This window comes from Petaurus breviceps, unplaced genomic scaffold, assembly GCF_028583685.1.
Source record: "Petaurus breviceps papuanus isolate PSGF00001 unplaced genomic scaffold, PetGlider_PUasm1.0 126, whole genome shotgun sequence".
NCBI lineage: Eukaryota > Metazoa > Chordata > Mammalia > Diprotodontia > Petauridae > Petaurus > Petaurus breviceps.
This window is the reverse complement of record NW_027185655.1, coordinates 70,204,168-70,215,072: the sequence shown is the minus strand read 5'-3', so window position 1 is coordinate 70,215,072 and position 10,905 is coordinate 70,204,168. Positions and strand designations below refer to the sequence as shown.

Below are 10,905 nucleotides of genomic sequence, written 5' to 3'. Positions count from 1 at the left end.
TCTCTCTCTCTCTCTCTCTCTCTCTCTCTCTCTCTCTCTCTGTCTCTCTTCACCAATTCCCCTTCAAATTCTACTTGTCAGTCAGTTCACTTTTCCCTTCTGCCTGGGTTTGAATATGGGCTCCACCACTTACTCCTGAGGGGACATAGGACAAGTTACTTCATCTCTGGAGTCTCAACTGCATCTCTAAATAAAAGAGTCCCTTCCAACTTTAAATCTCTGATCCTCGAATCTATAATGTATAAATATTTACTTCTTTAGGTATTCTAGTCTATAGCAATTGTTTGCACCATTTATTTGACACAGTGTAGAAACAGAAATAGAACTGGACTTGTAGTAAAAAGATCTGAGTACTGTCTCAGCACTTTGACCTTGACCAATCATTTAACTTCTCTGGGCTTCAGTTTTCTCATGCATTAAATAGGGATATTTGCTGGTCCACTCTGATTTTAATGCTCAGAGACGGAGGCTTACAATCTAACTACAGGGTCTATTGATAGTATGCAAGTCAGTTTAATTGACAAAGGATATAGAGAATGCAGGTGCTCTACCCCCCTCATTGCCACAGGGACCCACTTATTGTTTTTGGTTCTAAGAGACAAAGTAATACATGTGACAACCTCAGACAAACTCAGTTGACTCTGAGTGTCTCAGGGCTGTTGAGGTCTCCTTCCCCAACAAGAGACCTGAAGGTCTCCAAGATCTTTTTAAGTGGTCCACAAAGTCAAAATTGTTTTCATAATAATACTAAGATGTTTTCATCTCAAATACAGCAAATATTGATAGGTATAACCCACATCAACAACAGCTCTTTGGGGAGAGGAGTCATTAATAATTTTTAAGATTGTAAAAAGGTCCTAAGACCAAAAGATCCTAAGCCACCACCTTAGACAACAGAATCTAGAGCCTTTTACAAAGGTGCAAGTCAAGGGTGAGTGGGTTCCAGCCATCCATGAACACATCCATGTGAACAGGCCAGATAAAGAAAAATACTAAAACTTGGTAGGATTCCTTTGGTGTCAGGGGCTACACTTAATAACCACATCAATCATTCTTTGGATTTCTGTCCATATGTTTCCCCTCCTCCCCTTGAGCTGAGAGGCCCAGGCTAAGAAGACTGCCTATCTGAACTACCAACTTCATAGGTTTCCTTTGAAAAAAGCATTTTATAAATCTTGAAGCTGCTACACAAATATGAGCTATTATTAGTAGCAGTGGGTATCTTTGTTGAACTCCTATGCCAAAACCTCTTGGCACTCTAAGCACCAGGGTACTCATCTGTAAAATTAAGGGTTTGGACTAGGTAATTTCTAAGATATCCCCATTTTCCAGATGAGAAAACTGAGGCCCATTCCATTTCTATATCCTGTAATCCCATAGGGCATGACATATTCTCAGTAAGCTCACTAAAGTTAGATTTACGGTTTTGTCTCGTTCTTTTTCTGTTAAGCTCCATAGAATCTAGCCACAAAGTTGGGAACTTAATAAATACTGAATTTACTAGCAATTAAAGTATTTGCATAAATGCTTGACAAATATGCTTCAGATAAGAGGCTAAACCTCCTCATTCATTCTCCTACTCCTTTGAATGACTTATGCAGTCTCCTACAACTATTATAAATACTGTTAATTGGAATTTGGAATTTTTTTTGGAATTTCTGAAGTCACAAAAAAAAAAAACTAACCAGCATGAAGCATGACTGAATAATTGTCTAATCATTTTAACTCAATGTAAGGCTGAGCTGTGTCTGGACACTGCCAAATCTAAGCTATGACAGTTTGTCAATTGGAGTAGTTCTTTTATTAATTGATTTATTTTTAGTTTTCAACATTTCAACATTCACTTCCACAAGATTTTGAGTTCGAAATTTTCTCCCCATCTCTCCCCTCCCCCCAACCCAACAGCATGCTGATTACCCCTTCCCCCAATCTGCCCTCCCTTCTACTAGACCCTCCCCACCCTTCTCTTATCCCCTTCCTTCCTGTTTTCCTGTAGGGCAAGATAGATTTCTATACCCCATTGCCTATATGTCTTATTTCCCAGTTGCATGTAAAAACAATTTTTAACATTCGTTTTTAAAACTCTGAACTCCACATTTTCTCCCTTCTTCCCTCTCCACCCACCCCATTGAGAAGGTAAGCAATTTGATATAGGTTATACATGTATAGTCATGCAAAACACTTCCATAACAGTCATGTTGTGAAAGACTAACTATATTTCCCTCCATCCTATCTTGCCCCCCATTTATTCTATTCTCTCCTTTGACCCTGTCCCTCCTCCAAAGTGTTTGCTTCTGATTACCCCCTCCTCCCATTTGCCTTCCCTTCTATCTTTCCCACCCCTTTTTATCCCTTTACCCCCTACTTTCCTGTAGGGTAAAGTAGATTTTCATACCCAATTGAAAGTGTATGTTATTCCCTCTTTAAGCCAAGTCCAATGAGAGTAAGGTTCACTCATTCCCTCTCACCTTCCCCTTCTTCCCCTCCATTGTAAAAGCTTTCTTCAATGGAGCTCAAGCCCACTTACATGTTAGCATGTAGTATATGCATGTGTGAAATAACTAAAGAGAGAAGTAGAAATAAAAATCACTGCAAACTAAGAAGTATGCATATCTATCCATTTTAGCTTAATGACCTTCCAAGTTTCAATCATCATTCATGTAATGTGCTGTGGGGAAATGGCCTATTGTGACCTTCTACTTTGAGGCAAGGGAATACTTAACATGGAGACCACAACTCCAGAAAATCCTCTGAATTATAAATTAATTCTTCCTAAGCCTGGGAAGGTCCAAGTGATACCAATTGCCTCACCTGGGATATAGGATACAGCTGGTTTAGGGGAAAGGTTAGAAAAGAACAAAAAGATGACCTTTGGATTCTGCTTTTTATTATAAGTGGAAGAGAAAATGAATTCCAAGAATCATTAGCCTGAATGCTAAAAGGTAATTATCACCCTGACCAACACAGACTAGTAACACAATGGAAAGACCAGAGGGTAAGAGAAAGAAGAAAGAATAAGATCTAGTTCCATGTATACTGTCATGTAGAGCCAGAATTAACCAACAAACTTCTGTGAACCTGTATATATTTTGTCTTTTGTTGTTGTTTTGTTTCCTAGTGGTACAAAGTAGTTGTACAAAGCCATGACTGAGGTAATAATTGAGGTGAAATTCTTGAGGCTCATCCACTTTCTGAGGGACCTGTACTCAGGGCCTACTGCTTGTTGATTTAGGTGAGTTGGTCTATGGGTTTCTATGCTTCACTCAGGCCAAACCTCAGCCCCCAGAGGACCTTTCTAAGGTCCTCTCAAGTTATCTTAGGAGAACAACTGCTTTACCCCTTTATTTTAAGTTCATTTTCTGGAGGCCATCTGGAGAACCTGGAAATTTCTGACTTACTCTGTGTAATGGGAATGGGAATCTGAAGATCTTCCCTGTCCCTTAATAGACCTGGGAGGACTTTGAAGACCTCCCCTGCTTTGAAAGTAAACTCTGGGGGCAGCCAGGTGGCTCAACGAGTAAGAGCATCGGCTCCAGATGACCTGGATCAAATCCGGGCTCAGATACTCAGCACCCCACCCAGAAATAACTGGCCATGTAACCTTGAGCAAGTTACTTAACCCCCATTGCTTTAAAAAAAAAAAAAAGAAAGAAAGTAAACTCTGCCCCCTAACAGGCTGAATGTAATCACATGGATCCTGTGATGGAGGGAATTTGCTGAAGGGTGCAGCAGAGCCCACTGGAAGCTGGTAGCCAGAGCTAGTGAGACAGTGGGGGAGAAAGGACATTCAGGCAAGGAGTCACATAGGCTCATGAGTAGATATTGATCTTGTATTGGTTTATGGGAAAGCTGAAGGATGCTGTGGCTCTCAGTATTATTATGGCTTTTGAATATCTCTGGTACTATGATGGAATTGGCTTACTCATTTGGGGATTTGATTTTCTGGTGTCTAAATAAATGCTTCAGTTCTATCCTCTATCTAGAGAGTTTGGTATATTTTGCAATCAAGTGTCATGCAATACAAGTCACAGTCTTTAACGTGATTAGGGGTGCTGTAAATATTACATTGACACTATACTCTGCCATCTTTCCAGAATGCCCCTCTAGTCAGCCTTTGCAAAACATTTAATAAAAACAACAAAAACAAGAAACCTGAGAAGGGTTTCTGAGCTTGAGTGGGAGGGGAGAGGGGCATGTAGGTTTGAGAGAGAAAACAAGGGCCTTCCTTACAGCTTACTGCATATGGAGAATCCAGGAAACTAGGATGGTGGTGGTATCCATGACAAAAATGTTGGTTTGGGAGTATAGGAAGTCCTAGGTTAAGATGGCTCTGGATTTGAACTTCATGGAAGACTATACAAATGCTCTATACCCTCTTTTGAAATATGGCACTAGGGAGCTGACTAGCTTGTTCTATTTTTTCCCCCCAGTTCTCACCATATGAAAAGCAGTGTGGTATGGTAGATAGAGAGCCAACCCTGAAACCAAGAAGACCTAGGTTTAGGTCCCATCTCTGACCCATACTTGCTGTGTGACCTTGGCCAAGCTACTTAACCTCTCAAGGCTGTAGGCGATTCTCTAAGACTGTAAATTGCAAAGAAAGTACCAATCTGTATTGGTATAGGAAGTTTCTTCACCTTGTAAGGGTGGGGAACCTGCAGCCTCATCTTTTTTTCCTAATCCTAATCCTTTTATTAAGAGGATTTGTTCTGTGACTTGGATTCAGTCAAAGGGCACTTGAGGACCTAGGGGGCCACAAGTGGCCTCGAGGATGCAGCTTCCCCACCCCTGAGGGGTTCCCCTAAATGAAATCCTGGGTCTAGTCCCTATCCCTGCTGTGTGCAGAGTAGTGGGTGAGGTGACTTGGACAATACATGGTTTCTGCTTTCATCCATCTTAGAGTCTAATCAGAACATCCCAAGCACAGGGAACAATATGAGTAAAGGCAAGAAGGTGGAACACAGAGAGAACTAACATTCAGGGCTTAGCACAGTGCCTGGCATATAGTAAATGCTTAATAAACTCTTGCTATTTGATTGATTGTCCAATTTAACTTGATTGTGAAGGAGAGTGATAGAGGATAAGGATGGAAAAGTAATATGGTACCAGTTTAGGAATATCAAACACAGGGGTCTAAACCAGATTTTCTTTCTTTTTCTTTCTTCCTTCTCCCTACCTTTTCCTCATCCTTTCCCTTTCTTCCTTTTTCCCCTCCTTTCCCCTCTTCTCTAATCCTTTTCCCTTCCTCCTTCCCCCTCTCCCCTCCTTCCATATCTCCCTTTCTCTCTTCCTTTCTCCTTCCCTATTCCTTTCCACTTCCCCTTTTCTTCCTGCCTCTTTTCCTTCCTTACCCTCTACCCTCTTTTCCTTCCTCCCCTCTCCTTCTCTTCTCCTTCTCTCACTTTCCCCCTCCCTCTTTCCCCTCTCTCTCCATATATACAATACTTAGACATGCCTATCAAATGTATAGATAACACTTAACTGGAGATAACAAACTTGAATCTCTAGGCTAAAACAATAGGCACAAATAATGAGATGAAATGCAACAGGGATAAATGCAAAATTCTAAAAGTGGATTTCAAATATCAGCTACCCAGATCAAATATAGGTATAGGTGCTGGTTTTAGTGGCCTTAAAGCTGATTGTGACTCAGTCATGTAAAAGAGCATCCAGGAAACTGGATGCAAACCTATTCCACAATAAGAGAATATGATATCTAGAGTAAGGAAAGGGTCTAGGCCACAAGAACCAATTCCTGGCCAAAGTACACCTGCTGCAGTGTGGATATCACATTTGAAGACAATCCCTTGGAAGACTAGCTAGTGCTGGATTTTGGAGTCATGTGAGACCCAGATTTGAATCTTACTTCTAACATTTACTATCTCTATGGTCTTGGGCAAGTCATTTAGCCACTCTAGAACCCAGTTCCCTCCTTTCTAAAATGGGGAAAACAAAATCCATGGCATTGACCCTATATAATAATTGTGATGAACAAATGAGAGCTTTCTAAATTTTAATGCAATGTGAAAAATGTTACCTATCATTTTACATAAAGTACTTAAAATATAAACTTTCAGAACTATTTGAATTAATTCTTTTACTGTCTTCCTTATGCCTTGCTCCTAGCCCCTTCTTTAAATTGGACATGTCTAGAGATGATGAGAGATGAGATGTAAGCAACTGAGTCATGAATAACTGAGCTGGAAAGAATCTTCAGTCTACATCTGGGTTTCAAGACAAAATGAGACTCAAAGCACCTCCAGCAGTGGGAAGTAACCAACTTCCTTCAATAACTAATTTTTCTGACTCATAACCCTATACCTCACTTTTCTACCTCTTACCCAAAAACATAAAAAAAAAAATTATTGGGCTGGTCGTGGCAGTATTTGTTTCTCCTTTCTCGACATTCTTTCCCTAGGCTTGTCTTCTATTTCTAGAGCATCAGTTATTACTGCTATGTCAGGAATTCTTAACCTGGGGTCCACAGACCCTCTGGATATATTTCTGTGAATCCATGAACTTGGATAGGCAAAAATGTTTTGATAGGTGAGTTTCAATATAATTGGTTTTCTTTGTAGTGCTATGTATGCATTTTATTTTAGGAACTTAAAAATATAGTTCTGAAGATGGTTCCATAGGCTTCCACCAGACTGCCAAAGAGGCCCATGACATAAGAAGTTAAAAAGATCCAGTTCTACAGCCTTATTCTTCCAGCTTCCTGTTAGATCTCTCCACTTGGCTGTCCTCCTGGTTCCTCAAATTGAACTCCTCCCAAACAGCATTTCTCTCTTTAAATTCTGGCATCCAAGAGCTTCCGTTATACATGAAAGTGATGATGAAAAAGAGAGAAAGACAAAGAGGGAGAAATAAATAAATAAATAAATAAGAAATGTCACATTAGATCACATTATATATTATCACATAATATAGTCTATAACATAACATGCATCTATAATTATAATTATATGTGTTATATTACATATATAATATATATGCATTTATTGAAGATTACTATATGCCAGGTTCAATGTTAAGCTCTGGGGATACAAAAATAAGACAGGCCTTGCTCTCAAAATAGGGGAAGACAAACCATGAAGGGAAGCTGGAAAGGTGGGAGACAGAGGACAAGCTGGTGTGGAGTGGGGGAGAATATAAAGTGAGCAGGAAATAAAGTGAGCAGCAAACTATGGGCTGTTTCTCCATCTCGTTCTGCTCTCTCCTACCTCTGCCCATTTGCATACATCATTCCCCTTCTACTTGCAACAATCCATCTTAGCTTCAAGGCTCCCATTCAGAATTTCATAGCTGCCTCCTCCTCCCTGACACCTTCCCTAATATTTTTCTCTCCTTCTCCCCCCAATTCTTTCTTCCCTGAATCTCTAAGGTCACTTTTTTGATAGCTCTTGCATACTTAATCATTTGTTAACATTTTGTTGTCATTTCAGTTGTGTCTGACTCTTCGTGACCCCATTTGGATTTTTCTTGGCAAAGATACTCAAATGGTTTGCCATTTCCTTCTCCAGCTCTTTTTTACAGATGAGCAGCTGAAGCAAACAGGGTTAAGTGACTTGCCCAGGGTCACACTAATAAGTATCTAATGGCAGATTTGAGCTCATGCTTCCAAGCCCAGGGGTCTACCCACTACTCTGCTTAGTTTCCCTTTGTTAACATACGTTACAGTTATTTGAGTACAAGTCTCATCCTCATTCTGAGCTTTTAGAACTGTCTGGAAGTGGAATTGGCTGCTTCTAGAGGTGGTGGGTCTCTTCTCCTTGGTGATCTCCAAGCAGAGAGAGGATGGATGAACCCCAGGGGAAATTATGTTTGTGCATAACTTGTTCTATAAGGCTTTGAGGTTCAAATTCTTTGTTTCTGTGATACTTCTAAGGGATTTCTCAAATACAACCTTGAAGAACCAGACAGAATCACTTTGCCACATATGCAGCCCTCACTGAATTATTCTTATCACAGACCAGTACACTCTATCCCCAAGACAGGTAATAAGTGTAGCCACCAATCAGTAGAGGCATGGAGTTTGGGAGGGTATTTAGATATACCACCTACAGCTCCCCAAAGCAGGTCAGTCCATGAGTGGAATCCATACAACCCCAGAAAGAAAGAAGGTGCTGTAAAACCCTGACATTGGTTGACACACATTTTCCCACTTGGCTGAAGGCTTTCTTGGGCTATTTCAGCTCTCATTGCCAATCCAAATCAGCCTAAAGGCAACAGGATTCTGGTTATACCAGTTTCCCATTCACCAGCAATAATAATTCCTTTTTTATGTCCTTAAATACTGTATCTAGCATCACTTGCCATTGGGAGTGCCTATAGTTAACAAGGCTCTACTTGCAAAAAGTGCTAGCTACCAGAACCCTATTTTTCTCCCCCTGCCCAGTTTTTCCTATCATCCTAACAATAGCAGATTTTTGTCAATACTTCACAATCTGTTGCTTCTCTATATCTGTTGGTGGCATCACCAATCTCCCAATCAACTAAATTTTTTATCAATTTCTATTCTTCCCTCTTCGTCTAAGCCCCCATTTCCAATAAGCTGCCAAGTCCTATCATAGAATCTCAAAATCAGAAGTGACCTTAGAGATCATTTAATCCAACTCCTACTGATAATGTGACTATATTGAGACTGTCCACCTATATACCCTAAAAAACATTCCACATGTTTCTGTTTCATGTGAAGGGTTCAAGAGCCAGCCTGAGGGAAAGCAGGAAAGGTTCTGGCAGACAGACTGTTTTATATGTGTGTGTGTGTGTGTGTGTGTGTGTGTGTGTGTGTGCTGTCAAACAAAACTAGTACTGTACCAGGCAGTGGGCACAAGCCTGCCAGAAACAAATTTTTATTAATTTATCATTATTCTAACTCCAAACACTTCTTGAGAATGAAATGTTAAAACTGACAAAGTCCTCTCATGTACTTGCACATCTCTTTACACAAGTCACTGTGAATTCCCAATTTATGATAACAATAGTGATAATAATAGCAGCTAGCATTTATATATCACTTTAAGGACTGCTAAGCAATCAAACACATGTTATTTCATTTGATCTTTACAACCCTGGGAAGTAGGTGTTATTACTGTTGAACAAGGATTATTTCACAGTCAAGATTGAGCAAGGTCCCAGAGTTTTAGGTAACAGTTCAGTAAACAGCTGTCTTTATTGAAGGAACAGTCTGTGTCTATAAAATGTTCAAGAGGAATAATTTCTGGGTAATGCTAGCATATTATTAATAAAAGTGGTCAGTGACACTCTTGAATGCCAAAGACCCCCTCATGGAACCCACTTAACACTTATATGCCCTTGGAAGAATGGGTGTTCCTGAGGGTGGAATCCTGAGAGAGGAAGAGAGACAGAGAGAATATTATAATGAAAGGTGGACTTATTCTAATGAGGGGTTGGGGGACATGACTTTATCATTTACTTCCAAATCACTCCCAGTCTGGAAATTTTATCAAAGAATTAATCCCCACCCAAACCTGAGTAGAATACAATGAGCTTTCCCACCTAGGTGAGGTCTGAACAAATTTGAAGAGAAAATTAATCCAATCAGAACAAATCTGAAGAGAAAGTTAATCAGCAAAGTACTTCAGATGCTGGCTTGGCATAATAAGGTTTCAGAAAGCAAAAAATCTTGTGTCTCCCCAATATTAACAATTAGTTGTTTAATAATCATTTCTCTGAAGTCACTTAACTTTTGATACACCTTTGGAGAATTATAGTCCTAAAACCATCTAATCCCCCTTTATCCATTTCCTTCAAGGATTCTCCTTTCCAATTGGTCAATACTTCCTTAACTTCCATTAACTGAAGTAATCAAAGACACTTGTCCCTTTTCTTCAGTGGATCATTGTCCTAATTCCTTTGGGGCTTGAAGAAAGAGGCACTACTAACAACATTATAAAGAAAAACAGCTTTTAAAGACTCTAGAAGGGCAATGACAAACCATAGGAATGAAGCTGAAACACACCACCCACCTCCTGCCAAAGAGGTGATAAACTTCAAAGGTAGAATGAGACATTGTTTTTTGGACTTGGCCTAGTCAGTGTGGGAATTTGTTTTGCTGAACTATTCACAGGTGTTATGCGAGTTTTCTTTCTGTGTTCAATGATGGGAGTGGCAAATAAGGCATAGAAAGTACTGATAAATACTGAGTGAAAATTGATGTAAAATTATTTTCACTTTTAAATATTTTCTTGTATCATTTTTTACAACATGGCTAACATCAAAATATATTTTGTATGATTTCATATGCATAATTGATATATTGCCTTCTCAATGGGTATGGGAGGGGTTGGAGAGAGGGGAGCATTGGGAACACAATTTTTTTTGGTTTTTTTTTTTGGAGGTCAATTGGGGTTAAGTGACTTGCCCAAGGTCACATGACTAGTTTTTTGTGTTGTGTCTGAGGCTGGATTCGAACTCAGGTCCTCCTGACTCCAGGGCCAGTGATCTATTCACTGTACCACCTAGCTGCCCCACAATTTTTTTAAAAGAATATTTAAATAACAATTTAAAAAAATTTAAGGCCTAAAAATTAAAAATGAATGCTTGTATAAATACTTTTAAAAAAATTATCCACTGTTAGGTGGATCAGTCCTGGTTCTATTATCTTTGGTCATCATCTTAATTACTTCAAGGAAAGAGTCCTTTCTGGCATGATCTTGAGAGATCAATTGATAGTAACAGAAAGACTGATAAAGTTTCTCTTTGAGATTAGTCCAAAGGCTATGGACTAGGAAAATTTGTAAGTGCCTTCTTGATATTTCTAAAAGAAGGTTCAGGGCGGAGGGAAGCCTTGTATGGTTTCACAATGCCCAACTGGCCCTGCTTCAAGCAGGCTAAGAACAGTATCTTCATCCACAGGGGCTCTTTACGAACACTCTCATC

At 39.7% G+C, this 10,905-nt stretch overlaps 1 long non-coding RNA gene across 2 annotated transcripts in view; it reads right to left on the bottom strand.

Moving 5' to 3' along the window:
* Positions 1-6,040: 6,040 nt before the first annotated feature.
* Positions 6,041-10,905, bottom strand: part of LOC138167945 (uncharacterized) — a 32,312-nt gene continuing 27,447 nt past the window's right edge. For both annotated transcript variants that reach the window (XR_011170002.1, XR_011170003.1), the window contains exon 7: positions 6,041-6,811. This is a non-coding gene — a long non-coding RNA (uncharacterized lncRNA). The remainder of the gene's footprint in view (positions 6,812-10,905) is intronic.